General features: G+C 43.1%; 1 protein-coding gene across 4 annotated transcripts in view; it reads right to left on the reverse strand.

Moving 5' to 3' along the window:
- The window catches only part of CDH18 (cadherin 18), a 639,311-nt gene that overhangs the window by 436,224 nt on the left and 188,151 nt on the right, over positions 1 to 14,936 (reverse strand). For 3 of the 4 annotated variants that reach the window (XM_079984961.1, XM_079984957.1, XM_079984956.1), the window contains exon 2: positions 8,174 to 8,246. The gene's annotated coding sequence lies outside the window, so the exon portion shown is untranslated. The remainder of the gene's footprint in view (positions 1 to 8,173; positions 8,247 to 14,936) is intronic. The other variant, XM_079984960.1, reaches the window with a different exon arrangement.

A 14,936-nucleotide genomic window follows, 5' to 3' on the forward strand; every position in this document is an offset into this window, starting at 1 on the left:
AACTGTTCTTAACCTGAGACACCACTTTAGCTAATGGGGCCTCCCACGGCCACCACACCACCACAGTGCAATTTCTGTTCTCATCCTGAAGCAAAGTTCTTAACCCAAGGTACTATTTCTGGGTTAGCAGAGTCTGTAACCTGAAGCATCTGTAACCTGAAGCATCTGTAATCCAAGGTACCACTCTAGAGGATAATGTGATGGGGGAGGATCTTAATGTGCTTATCTCTGCTCACATCTTGGTTTTATGCAGTAGATTAGAATGCCTGAAGGCTTCTTAGATGAACCCTGAGTCATATCACCCAACCTAATGGAATAGCCAGCCATAGGTGTGTGCTCCAGTAACCTGGAAAACTGGACCAGTGCTACCTGTTTTGCAGCAGTTTCAACAATGAACACAGTGTGGAAAAATGTTGAGCATTGTCTTTGTTGCCTTTGGAAGGCAACATTTCCCCACTCCTTTGAACCCTCTCTTCAAAGTTGACACTCCATTTAAACTCAGCCTGGCTGAAACAGTTTTGCGTGTGATAAACATATGGCAAAGCTCTCCTAATCTCACCTTTCTTTACAAGTGCTCTTATAAATGCATTATAGCAATGGAGGAGCCCAACCCTGATGCTTATGCTAACTTATATCCATGAACAACATCACACAGAGGCAGTTCTGTACAATGTAATGAGAGATATGGAACTCTGTATTAATAGCTTTTAGCATGTTTTAATGAGCAGGGTTGTGTTGTTGTTTTAAGTGCTTAAAGTCCATGCACAACAAAGCATGCAATCAACTTGCACAAAACTGCCTCTGCATGTGGCATAGGAGTTAATCAATTGAGGCTCAATCAGGACAAAATAGAGGCACAACTAATCAATATGCAGCTAATGCTGGATTTAAGTAACAGCATGTTATGAATGGAGTTCCACTAAAGGATCCTTCTAAAGCAGCCCTTCTCAACCTGTGGGTCCACAGATGTTGTTGAACTACAACTCTCATCACCCCTAGCTAGCAAGGCCAGAGCTCAGGGATAATGGGCGTTGTAGTCCAACAACATCTGGGGGACCCACAGGTTGAGAACCGCTGATCTAAAGGATCAAGTTTGCAATTTGTGGGTACCTTTTGACCCTCTATAACTGCTGAAAGGCCAGATGGCTGTTTTGACCAGGACAGACTGTGCTTAGCATCAGTTGGTGTGCCAGCTGTGCCACGAAAGCAGATATGTCTACAGTGATCCATGCCTTAGTTACCTGTAATTTGGAATACTACAATGTGCTCTACATGGGACTACTCCTGAAGAGTAATCAAAAGCTTCAGCTTGAGCAGACTGTTTTCAGGCAAGTGCTTTATGGACCATACTACACCAGTCTAGAATCATCTACACTGGCTTCCAATTTGTTCCAAAGCACAATTCAAGGAGCCGGTTCTCACCTATAACTGAGTTGGGGCCAGAATAACTGGAAGAACTTCTCCTCCCATGTAAACCTGTCCAAAATTCATGGTCATCATTAGAGGCACCTGATGTGTGACTCCTCCACCCTCCCACCAAGAGAGGCTAAGTTTGTGCATACTTGGGACAGGGTATTTTCTACAGTAGTGCTCTGATTGTGAAATCAGATTAGTCCCATCTTTGCCTAGCTTTAGGCAGGCTGTAAACACTGCTTTGGTGCACCTGTCTCTTGAAGAGTTTTAAATTCCATTCTGAGAATTGTTTGAATGATGGTTTTGGTGGATTTGATATTGTTTTGATATTGTTTTGTATACTCTTGAGGGCAGGAAGGCAATTCATAAGCACATTCAATACGTGCTTTAAAAAGGGTTTGAAGTCAGCATGAGCAGCAGCTGCCATGGAGGTGGTTGTGAGGATCAGGTTAATAATCAACTATAGACATCACATATTGGTAATTTCATGCTACATCTGACATAGAAGTTCCCCTCAGCCCACTGCTCTTCTTTCCCTAGGAAACCCAATTTCTTTCTATATTGTATTCTATACATATTGATTCTGCATTTGATTCATACAAGTAACTGGTGTATACCAATAAACTATCATGGATTCTTCCAAAGAATTATAAGAATTGTTTAAAGAAGGTGTTGAGTAGTCTATGTGAAAGTCTCCTAATCCTCTCGACAGATCTGCAGTCTCCAGATTCCTCAGGGCAGGAGAATAACAGACAAATTTAAGTCTGTGGAGAAAATAAGCTCTATGTTCTTTTCTAGCTCATCATAGACCATAACTGAGTAAACAATTGTTTAATATGCCTTCCTTCCTCAAGGTAATTGGCAAATGCCAACACCACCTAATAATTCCCCGCCATTTGAGCAATTGGCTCTGAAATTTATTTTAACTTCTTTCCTTATTTGTTCTCATAATCATAGAGCCTAGAAATTTAAATTCATGCGCTTTCCGCAGTGGTTCATTTTCTAAATTGAAGGTGTTCCTTCTTGCCTTGTTGTTCCCACAACTCCTATAATCCGTCTTGTCTGTATCGATCGATCTCTCTTCTAATAACATCTTCTACCTGCTTGGAAGCTCTTGCAATTCCTGTTTCTCTACACTGCATAGTGCAATGTCATCTGTAAATATCACTTTCTGTGATGCATTTGTTTAGATCTGTGAGGTTAGCCCATTTATCACTGTGATGAACAGACAAAGACTTAGTGATGATCCTTTTATGGACTCTTACTTGATCTGAGAACATCCTGAACTTACCACATCCGGGTTCAGAATACCAATGAACTCTCACTAGGAACAATCTGCCTTGGTGTGAAATGTGCTGTAACTCAGTGGCAGAGAACTTTATGTGCATGCATAAGTTCCCAGGTTCATTCACCAGAACCCTTTCTGAAAACCTGGAAAGCTGCAGACAATACTGAGCTAGATGGTCTGATTCCACCTACTCAGTGTCAGGCAGCTTCCTGGAATCCTACTTGTTGCTGACATCCACCCGTCTCAAGAGACTATGGAGCTTGCCACCAGGGGTGAAGTCAAACCACTGCATTAGCAGCACTGAAGTGATGTCCCTGGGGTGCAAACCTAGGCAGTATGAATGGAGGTCCAGAGCTGGCTGAATGACAATACCCCCTCTTGGCTTCACTGATGTGGTCCAAAGGAAAGCAGAACAATATGTTTGGCACCAGCTGCAGGAGTTGCCAGAAGAAGGTGTTTAAGACACCATCCAACCATCTTGGGGACTCCACTCCAGATTTATGTAGTGTTTACTCCTTAGCTTTTTCTTTCCCCAAAGATGCCCTGCAAGGCAGCGGAGGTTTAGGAGCAGAGTATTTCTTCTCCTAGATGGGTTACCTAACCAGGTTGAGGAGCCCCATCTGCCTCTCACTTCCCTCTACAGTATGTACAGAAACCACCTTCTTGACCACTGGACACACTATTGAACTTATACACTCAATCTGCTGCAGCCTGTCTGCATGCTGTGAGTCAGAAGAGAGGAAGTACACTGTTACATAATGCAGCTGAAATAACAGTTATTGTATTCTCCAGCTATTGTCATAGGTTTCAAAGAGCCAAAGGCAGAAAATCCAGCAGGAGCAGCCTGCAATGTAGCCTAAGATCTCAATATCACACTTGTGGGGTGCAGCATTCCCATAGACAGGCTCTCTTCTCATTGTGAATACACCATAGTAAACTTTACTTTTTTTCTGAAGTGGAGTGAGATAATAAAAACTCAAAAGACAGTGAGAGGTCACAAAATTATTACCGGGGGGTGGGGTGGGGTAGACACATCAGCAACACACATTCTTCACCATAATTTCTATTCAAGACACTCTTCAGGAAGTGTGATGTTGGCACATCCACTTTTGCACAGCAATTGGACCAGCAATTATAGGAGGACGAATTGAATTCTCTCAGCATTCAAACGATAATACTCAGTTTCTTTGAAAATACAATCACCACAGAAGAGATGTGCTATCTCGACAGACAACGTCTAGAAATGAATAGCTAACATCACTGCATTTGCTGCTACCCATGACACTTAATTTCTAGAAAAAAAGTACTCTTGTTGGGTTCAAGTATGTCTGGAGATACCAACCTTACATTCTTCTCTGCAGTTCCAGATATATGGGGACTCTCTACAGCAGTGAAATAAATCAATTTTGTGCTTACTGGGGGGGGGGTGTGTGTGTGCGCATATAACCTATTGTTACTTTGCTTGGCTCCATCCACACTACACATTTAAAGCAGTATTATACCACTTTAAACAATTGTGGCGTCCCCCAAAGAATCCTGGGGACTGTAGTTTGTAAAGCTATAGTTCTCAGAGTTCTTTGGGGAGAGGAATTGACAGAGAATTGTAGCTCCATAAGGGAAACGCAGGTGGCGCTGTGGGTTAAACCACTGTGCTGCTTGCGTCTGCCAATTGAAAGGTCAGCGGTTCGAATCCCCACGACGGGGTGAGCTCCTGTTGTTCGGTCCCAGCTCCTGCCAACCTAGCAGTTCGAAAGCATGCCTGTGCAAGTAGATCAATAGGTACCACTCCGGTGGGAAGCTAAACGGCATTTCCGTGCACTGCTCTGGTTTCGCCAGAAGCAGCTTAGTCATGCTGATCACATGACCCGGAAAAACTGTCTGTGGAAGCGGACAAATGCCAGCTCCCTCAACCTTTAAAGGGAGATGAGCGCTGCAACCCCAGAGTCATTCATGACTGGACTTAATTGTCAGGGGTCCCTTTACCTTTAAGGGGAACGCAGTCTCCTAACAATTCTTGGTACCTTTAACAATCCATACTTACCCGGATTAACCAAGACTGTTTAAATGTACACTCCAGGTGCAGCACATGCTCCTCAGCGAAGCCCTGTCAGATCATTGTGAAAGGCCTGATAAGCCCCAGTAAACAACAACAACAATTTTATTATTTGTACTCCGCCCATCTGGCTGGGTTTCCCTAGCCACTCTGAGGAAGCTAACCTTCCCACTCCTTGGTAGTTGGATTTACTGCATAGAATCACATTACCTCTACTCTCCCATTATGATGTAATTGTTTTAAAAGAAAACCATGCTTTTATCTGAAGGTACACTAGCTGGAGCTAAGCAGGTCTAAGCCTACTCATTGCCTAGATGGGTGAATAGCATTTGGGTTATCATACATGTATGCCACCTTGGAACCCATGATAGAAGAAAAGCAGGAGAAGGAAGGAAGGATGGGAAGAAGGAAAGAAAGAAAGAAAGAAAGAAAGAAAGAAAGAAGGAAATAAAAGTTCCATGTTGAATGGAGCCTGGTAAAAGATTCAGCATGACCCACTTTCTTTTCCTCAGCCACTAAACCTTCAATAAACCCATGTTGCTCTGCAAACCATTAGCTTGTGCCCTGGAACCCTGGAGCAAAACATGGCTGGCTGGATTGAACTATGGGTCCATCACAGTCCTCCCACTCCCAATGTAAAGTTTGGCTAGAAGCATCACAGTAAGTGCATCCACACTATGCACATGTGATGGAGGACTGGAAGAGGAGGAGTCAAAGGGCTCCACTATATGCAGTGGGGGAATCTCTTCTAAGTTCACAAGTGTCTGCACATGGAGATCAACACATATGGAGGAATTAATCATGTTGCTAGCTAAGCCCATCCCTTACCAACAGGCAGTGCAACAATCTGATTAAAGAGTGACAAATGGTCAATCATTTAGTTCATTCATTCTCACTATATATATTTTTATCATTTCGATTTTCCATCTTAGGCCCTCTCTGCTTACTACTGTTTTCTTTGTTTTGCTTTTCATCTTGGGAGTGGCTGGGAAGTTCAAAAGATAAATGTGCAAGAAGTGTCAATTTAATACGGATCTTACCACATTACAACTAATACACACACCCCCGCCCCTGTTTCAGAAGGAGGCTGGTGGGGTGGGTTGTCAGAAAAAAGATGAAATACACAATCACTGCATGTGAAACCATGGAGCACCTGGGAGCCACAATGTTTTGGTGCCTCTTGGTATTGCTGATCAACAGTTAATTAAAAAACTGCACTGAAGGGGGCTGTCAGGGAACTGCCATCGGAAAGGCAGGAGGTGGAGGGGCTCTCAGAAGTCAGGAGAGACTCAGCAGCGGAGGAAGGCACCAGCAGGGGGCGAATGGGAGATCAGAGAGAGAGAGAAACGAAGGAATGGCTCAGGGAGTCTTCCAGCGATAACAGCGGAGAAGTCTCAGGTCCTCCCATAGGCACACCCACTCCTCGCCGGAAACTGTCGTGCCGAGAATCCAGACAACGCGTTTCCGTCAAGGAGCTTTTATGCTGGAGTAGATTCCGCAAACGCCCACTGTCAGATTCTGCCAGCGACTAAGGGAGCCATACTTAAGGGCTCCGCTAAAGACAGAGTCTTGCTGAACTGAGCAAACTCTGAGGGACTAAGCTTTTACGCACAAACAGCTCATCATCCCACCACAGGGGCATTTGACTGAATGTTTGAAGATCAGGAACCATATGCTATCAGGGTTCCTAATCACAAGGAGGTGGCTAAGCAGGTCTAGCCAGTTGGACTTAGAAGCCGCTTTCAGAATTAAAGTGGGTGAGGATGAGGACATTGTAGTTGGAGCACTCTGTGTGTTCTTCCATCTCCCCTCCAACAGGGCTAATCTTATAAGGAACCACAAATGTGTTTTTCCAAGTTCTTCCATGACTTTTTTTGTCCATTTCTTCTGTAAGCAATTAGGTGAATCTCTGCAAGCCAGTACATCTAACAACAAAACTTTTTCTCCCCCTCTGGGGAGGAAAAGAACTTCTTTAAAATTTCTGCATAAAAAAATCTTTTATTTTTACTTTGAATTCCAATTCTTTATTTGCACTCCTGAGTGGCAAGGGAGCAAATTTACCCCAAACAAGAGAAATAGTGAGATTTCTTTTCTCTCTTTTTCAGTGTACTATATGTTATGCTTTTGAACTTCTTTTTTTTTCATTTCTGCCTTTGACTAGAAAAAGAGAGCCCTCTGAATTGGGAAATGCTGGATTTGAATCCTGAGACGCTTAGCTTTTCACAGATTGCCTGAATGCAGCAGGTGCTTGCAAGCTCTTTGCCGGCATTTGTTCTGTACCCCTTTCCAAAACACCTGAATGCTGTCACAGCTCTGTGCTTCTAGACAGGCTTAAGCACAGTTTTAAACAGTACTGTACTCTGGCAGAGAAAAGCTAGTGTTTGCTTATATGCAAGAGCTTCACTCGATTAAAAATGTGGATGGGGCCAATCTCACAGCCAAAGCTAGATATGACAAGATGAAATCCCCATCAACTGTTCTGCTCTTGAGTGGGACACTCCAGCTTCTGATTGGATCCCAGGATGCACCAAGGAGAGCACAGCCCCGAAATATCCCCATATTCCAGTCACCTGGATCCCACAAGCGCATAGCTCCAAAAGACATGCATTCCGATTTTCCTCTATGGGATGTTGGAGGGTATAAGTTTATCTGTAACTGGGATCTCCTTCTGGGTTTTGATTATTTAACAACTAGCCCCAAAGAACTGCTTTGAAAAACTTGGGAGATAACCTTGGGGAGGCAAAGTTAACCCTCCCGCCACACAACTTCTCAAATCTAATATCTGCCACCATTGTGACTGTGTGCCTGCAGCACACTCAGTCTCTCCAAGACCAGCTTTTTTTGTTTTGCAAAAACAGGGGAGTTTTCAAACATCTGGCAGGCCATAACACATTACTTGTGAGTTTCATATAACGCAGCAGGACACACTGTACAGACCTAGCTATCGGTATACCCATTTAGATTTATCAACTTTCTCTCCTTCTAAGAATGCCACATTAAAATTAAACCTGTTGCCTGTATTGGGGAAACCTTTTGCTTGGCATTTAGAAGAAATGTCATTCTTTCTTACTGCATGAAATAGAGCTTTAGCTTCAAATATAGCTTGTTTTATCCATAATTGGAGGAAGGGGTCTGATTTGGGGGAGGGGGATGATAAAATATATCAAAGTATCAGATAACTCTCTCTATCCCATGATATTCTCAAACAGTATCCAGTATACTTTTAATATTTATGGAGAAGAACAAGCAGTTAGATAAATAATGAAAACAGAGGAATGCTCTCTCTTTTTGTATTGCACAGTGTTCTCCATCTTAAAAGCAAGCACCTCTAAAAGAAAGGGACATGGATGTGACAAGAATTCTGACATTCCTCATGTAAAATTAATAGCAACATTGGGAAGAATAAAAAGAAAACCTACCTTTTGAATGCTGCTGTAAATTTTAAAGTAGCTTCTCCTGTTACGAAATGCCTTCTCATTCAATCTTTTTCTTCTGAAATAAAAATATATAAATGATTTCGATTGCATGATATCTTCATTCATACTTGAAATATCCAGGCCAGGCCCCTCATTTGTGAATGTGCAGTCTAAACACATTTACATCAGGGCTGGGCGATATCTGTTTTTTCAATATCATGATATATATCACCAACTAAGCATCATAAGATCTCGATATATCACAATATATATATCCACGGCAGTGGAGGGCCTCGCCGGGCCTCCCTGTGGGGGAGGAGGACCCCATCTTGCATCCCTGTGGAAGCAGAGGGCTTTGTTGGGCATCCCAGTGGTGGAGGGACTCCCAGGAATCCCCTATCCACAGTGGTGGAGGGCCTCACCGGGTATTCCTGCAGCAGCAGAGGGCCCCACTGTGCCTGCCCTTGGAAGTGGAGGGTCTCCAATAAACAAACAAACAAACATCCTTTTTAATATGGAGAAAAGCTAAAAAAACAACAACACTTCCTCCTCCCCCCCCCCCAGTTGGGGTGGGTGTGAAAGAAGCACTTTCCAATTCTTTGCTTATGTTCCCTGTTTACTTTGCTGCTGGAGCTTTTGAGTTTTTGAGAGCAGGAAGTTCTACTGAAAGAGTTGGTTTATATGCTTGCAAGTGGTTAAAATTGGCCGAGGAAAGGAGCAAGAAACATATTGGTGAAGCTGAAAGGGTTTGCTGGTTTGTGTGAGGGCTTATGTCATTTCTTATCTGTTAGGAGGGAGGAGGCAGAGAGAGCAAACAAAGCCTGCAAAGTATCCGCAAAGTATCTGTTCAGCTGAGCTGCTGGCTGGGAAACCATCAAGTCTCAACCTTTTGTTCACCAGTATATAGTGGTAACTCGGGTTACATACACTTCAGGTTTCATACGCTTCAGGTTACAGACTCCGCTAACCCAAAAATAGTACTTCGGGTTAAGAACTTTGCTTCAGGATAAGAACAGAAATTGTGTGGTGGCAGCAGGAGGCCCCATTAGCTAAAGTGGTACATCAGGTTAAGAACAGTTTCAGGTTAAGAACGGACCTCCGGAACAAATTAAGTACTTAACCCAAGGTACCACTGTATTGCCTTGCTGAAACACTTATCACAATGTTATTTCAATACCAGTAGTCAACTGTATGGGAGTTTATCTCACAACCCTAATTCACACAAAACCATAAAAGACAATAATCTGAACCTCACCGGCACACCAAGGAAGTTAGTTAGCACGTATCACAAATGCAAATCACATTACAGAGGAGCCCTCTTCAGAAGAACCCCAACCATATTTCCCCAATATGAGGTTGGGTGGAAAGCAGAACTGTTCCAAGTGGCCTTGCTTCCACATCATACCTGAAACACAGTTCTTCATCCCTCCTCTCCCTCTCATTTGTACAGCATGAATATTTCCCAGATGCCCCTCCTCCTCATTATCACCCAGTGAGATTCAGTGCTGAATGGTGATCTGAACTTTCGTTCCCCCAATCGTAGAATGGTCCTGCAGCCACAATATCATGCTGGCTTTCCGAATGGAGCCAACAAAAATTTTCCTCCTGGGGCAGACAGTAGTTTTGGGGTACAATTTCATGAGCCAGCACCAAACAAACTTACTATCTTCTTTTAATTAGAAATATATACATATCACAATGCATTTTGCAATGCATCCACAGATTTCATGTACAGTTTCAGACCCTCCAAATGCCCCTATTTTTCCACGAACAGTCCCAGATTCACAGAAGTCATCCCGGTTTCTGATTTGATGCTGGAATTCCTTAGGACATCCCTATTTTCATTGGAGAAATGTTGGAGGGTATGGAGTTATCTGACCCCCAAACCAAGGAAATAAGTACCCTATACATCCTTTACAAGACTTCTGAAGGCAGCTATGTGTGTGCTGGCATTATCAGGGGTATAAAAAGAGAAGCATGAAGCATTAAAATTACTAATTTATATGTCTGACGAAATACAGAGGGAAGCTCCTACAGGAAAAAGAACTGGGGGGTGATTAAAAACATAGCCATGCCATGCATGCAGATAAAAGAGACAGAACCCATACCATTACTTCCAAAGTCACTATAGTTTTGACTCCATAATTGGAGAAGTTTGTGCTGTAGTAGGACTGTGTTATTGAAACCTTGCATATTGAAACCTTGAAACTATCATCCACACATTTTAGCCATCGGAGTACTTTGCTTCTGGTGTGTCCTTGGTAGGGCAAAACATAAAGAGGGAACTCTCCTATAGATTGGAGCATTAATATTTATGCTTATATAGAAACAGTTCAAGCTTAGCTGGCATGAGAAAAAAACTCTTTGATTTTGAGGATGCAAAAGTATAAAAAGCAGATTTAAACCCATACTCTCTTCTAGCTGGAAGCGACTGGATGATCAAAATCAGTGCAGTATCAACCAGGTGGTACCTGGTTTTGTCTTAAACTACTGGCATTGAGTTGTACTTCAAACTTTTCATTAGGCACAACACATCAGGCAGTATTTTCCACCAAAACTCCAATAAACCTGCTTTCTTTAAAAAAAATAAAAATAAATCAAAGTTATTTTTCCTCGTTGCACATATCTGAATCCTTTTTTAAAAAATACAAAACTAAAAAACTCTGCTGTCTGTTGATTATTGATTGAGGCACCTCATAAATACTTAGGCTTATTAAGTATCTATACAGCTCCCTGACAGAGTTCTTAAATGCAGGCCTGGGGCTGAAGCAAGGTTTCTCTTTAAGCTGAGAGAAGGGGAATTTCAGAGGCTGTGTTGGGCTTAAGAGGACGGCACACTGTTAATTCACTCCGGCTGTTTACAACAAAGTCATAACAGTATGACACTCTGTGTCGAGAGTGTTAGAGTGAGTGGCAAGTCATTCCATAGGGAGTCTGCTAAGCACTTTGGCCACTCTGCCTACAGCTAGCCCATAACCAAACAAATGTTGTGTTTGGTGCATCCAGTATACTGAGCCACTACTTTCTGGACCACACAAACAGAAGCACCCAGCAGCCTGCTTCTATTATTACATACCCCTCAACTGTCCTGATTTCCACAGGACATCCAAGAATTACTGAAGCCCTCCTGGCTTCTGATTGTATCCTGGAATGTCTTATTTCCCCCTCCAATGCTGCTACCATGCTCAGGGAAGAAAATGAGGGGACACTTGCAGCCAGTGCTGGGGCTTGCAGTGGTGCCATGTCAACTAGTGGTCCAAAGTCAACTAGCTTCCGCAAGAGCTTGGTATCGAAAGACACAAGTCCTTATTTTCGTCAGCGGAATATTGAGGGTATGTTGCTATGATTAGTCAATCTAGTTGTCACTGTATGCCAAAGCCTCAAGCTGACGCACAATGGAATAGTAACAAAACATCCAATGCATTGGAAGAGCAATCAAAAGGAGAAAATGCAACATGAACCAGCTGCAGATACAACACACACAAATGCACTATATCATCATCATTATTAAACTTAGGGTGGTTTATCAGATTTGCATGAGTCCTGAATCTCAAGCTGAAATGGTCCACTTTGGAAATTTCAGTGCTTGTCCAAACTGAAGTAAGTTCTCACCAAAGCTCCCTGAAATGCAGCAGGAACCTCCAAAATGAATTTAGGAATATTTGGGGCAGTTTTGGAATTATTAGGTTCTTCTAATCTAAGCCAATATGATGCATTCTCACTGGAATGATCACATGAATAGAAGGAGGAGGAAGAGGAGGAGAGGAGGAGTAGGAGTTTGGACAGGTTATCCCGCCTTTCACTCCCCTTAAGGAGTCTCAAAATGGCTAACAATCTCCTTTCCCTTCCTCCCCCACAACAAACACTCTGTGAGGTGAGTGGGGCTGAGAGACTTCAGAGAAGTGTGACCAGCAGCTGCATGTGAAGGAGCGGGGAAGCGAACCCAGTTCACCAGATTATGAGTCCACCGCTCTTAACCACTACACCACACTGGCTCCCAGGAGACACCGCTGGCATTTTGTTAACACTATGTTGTTGACACCCCGTCCTTTTGTCTTTAACTGGTTATCCAGCTAGTGAGGCAGAGATGGTGTGAGGAGTAACTATGTCATTTGCCCCTCCCACATATTACATAAACTGCCAGAAACACCCATGCAGAAGTGGGAACTGCTAAAATAAAATGTAGATGAACAATGGGAAAGTATTCTCAGAATACTATGTGACTGAGTAAAGAGGTTCTCAGGGGTGAAGGGTAATGTGCAGCTTTCCTCTCGTCAGATTATAACAAAGTGGTTGCCTTGAAAAATTATGCTGCTGTGCTGGTTTCATATATTGCTCTCTGCCCTCATAACTGAGAAAACTGCATTTTCTCCTCTACCATGCCCATCTAGTCTGCTGCCTCTGCCGATATATCAGAAATGATAATAACTCAAAGAAGAAAATGTGGATATACTGAGATTACTTCACATAGCCTGTGCAATAGTTGACAAGCATGGGGAATCCCAGAAGCATCACTATTGCCCAGAAAGCATGACCCCATCACTGACTGAGTTGGTTCCTGAGAGGCAACTCCCAGGGCAGATGATAAAACCTTGCTGAACCTAGGCTGCTGTGGGCCTACTCAGTCCTAGATGAGGGGCTTCCTGGCAATGAAGCCAATGACCTATTCCATCCAGCATCTCACAGTGGCCCACCAGATGCCTGTGGACCACCCACAAGCAAGACCCAAGCACAACAACACTCTCCCTTTCCATGGTTTCCAGAACCTGGTATTCAGAAGCACTGATGCTTCTGACTATGGAGACAGTGCATAGTCATTATGGCTAGTAGCCATAATAGCATTATCCTCCTTGCTACCTTGCATTTTACTATAGTGCTGCTTTCAGTTCCACAGGCACCCTTAACTCCATATTAAGGAACAAAGTTGAGTTATAAATGTACTTAAATACAATAAACAAGTGCAAAGTGCAACAAAATTTTCCAGGACACTGAATTCCAATTAGCTACCAGGCCTACTTCCAGGCCTACCAGTATTGACCCATAAAGCCTTTAATGGCTCAAGACCACAATACCTCAAGGACAGCCTCTCCCCATAGAAACCTACTTGAGATCATCATCTTGATGTGCCTCCTCCATGAGAGGTTTGGAGAGTGCCAATACGAGAATGGGCTTTTCTGTAGTGGTTCCCCATCTGTGAAATGCTCTCCTCAGGGAAGCTTGTCTGGCACCTTCATTCTACACCTTTAAGCACCAAGCAAAAACATTCCTCTTCAACCTGACCTTGGGCTGCTTAAAAGGTAAGGGACCCCTGACAGTTAAGTCCAGTTGCGAACGACTCTGGGGTTGTGGTGCTCATCTCACTTTACTGGCTGAGGGAGCCAACGTTTGTCCGCAGACTGTTTTCCCAGGTCATGTGGCCAGCATGACTAAGCCGCTTCTGGCAAACCAGAGCAGTGCACAGAAATGCCGTTTAGCTTCCCGCCGGAGCTATCTACTTGCACTTTGACGTGCTTTCAAACTGTTAGGTTGGCAGGAGTTGGGACTGAGCAATGGGAGCTCACCCCGTCATGGGGATTCAAACCGCCAACCTTCTGATCGGCAAGCCCAAGGCTCAGTAGTTTACACCACAGTGCCACCCGTGTCCCTTCTTGGGCTAATTAACATCCTATAAATGAATTTGTGGGAGGGGGATTATTGGTTTGGTTTGTTCTTCCTTTGTTAAGAATTTTGTGTTTCTATCCAGTATTCTTATGCTGTGAACCGCCCTGCAATCTTCAGATGAAGGGTATTATATAATTTTAATAAATAATAATAATAACAATAATTACCCCTCTCTCCTGCTTTTCCATCCCCCGCTGTCAGTCAGAGTGTTCCATTGTCACTAAAAATGCTGTGATTTTTTTTATTATCGCCTTGATTCTTTTCTAAATGGTTTGTGTAGTTTTGCAAACCTTGGGGTACCACAGTCTGCTGACCCCCCCCCCTTTATACCTATTTTGGCTTATATAGGCACTGATACTCTGAGGATTAGTACACAGGATGTATAAAAGTATACTAACCTAGAATTGCAAGGAGGATGCCCACACATTGTCCTGGTAGCTGAGAAAATGCACATTATATATTTTCAAGGAAGCGTAGTTGTGAGCCCCCGATTTCAGTATCTGGGAAGGGGTCCCATTGCTCCATGTATCAAAGGTTTAGGAAATATTGCTATAAGTTCCAACTACACCGTTCCACTGTCATCAGGATGTGATCTTTCAGCTCTAAGTTGTAGGCAAGTTAAATATAGACACATTGAACATGAAGAATGTTGCATGTAGATGAGGCTACATTTCCTAAGGACGATCATTTAAAGTGACAAAGGCTTAATCTTAAACACACTTTTACTAAAGTATTGGGAAATATGGAATAGAACCAAGAGATAATTAGCACTTGAGCTTTCCTCTGGAAGAGACCTCTGAAAAAAAAAGGAAAGGTAATCTTTGCTTCTTTTCTATGTAACCCTTAGAGCCTTTAATCTCTGCACATCACATAGTTTCCTGAATCTTGCTGTAGGATGTTTAAGCTGAAGGGCATCATGTTCAGAGAAAGACCAGTTTCATCTCAGTACTTTTTACAAATCCCACAGATATCTTAAAAATACAAGTTAAATGGGAGGGTTTGGGAGGGGTGGTGAACTAGGCTTGCAATAGATAAAATCCATCTGTTCGGCTGCAAATGATATGCATGTGCACACATGTGCACACACTCAAGCATGTGCACATGT

Source organism: Podarcis cretensis (genome assembly GCF_951804945.1).
Source record: "Podarcis cretensis genome assembly, chromosome: 7".
In the NCBI taxonomy this organism is placed as follows: domain Eukaryota; kingdom Metazoa; phylum Chordata; class Lepidosauria; order Squamata; family Lacertidae; genus Podarcis; species Podarcis cretensis.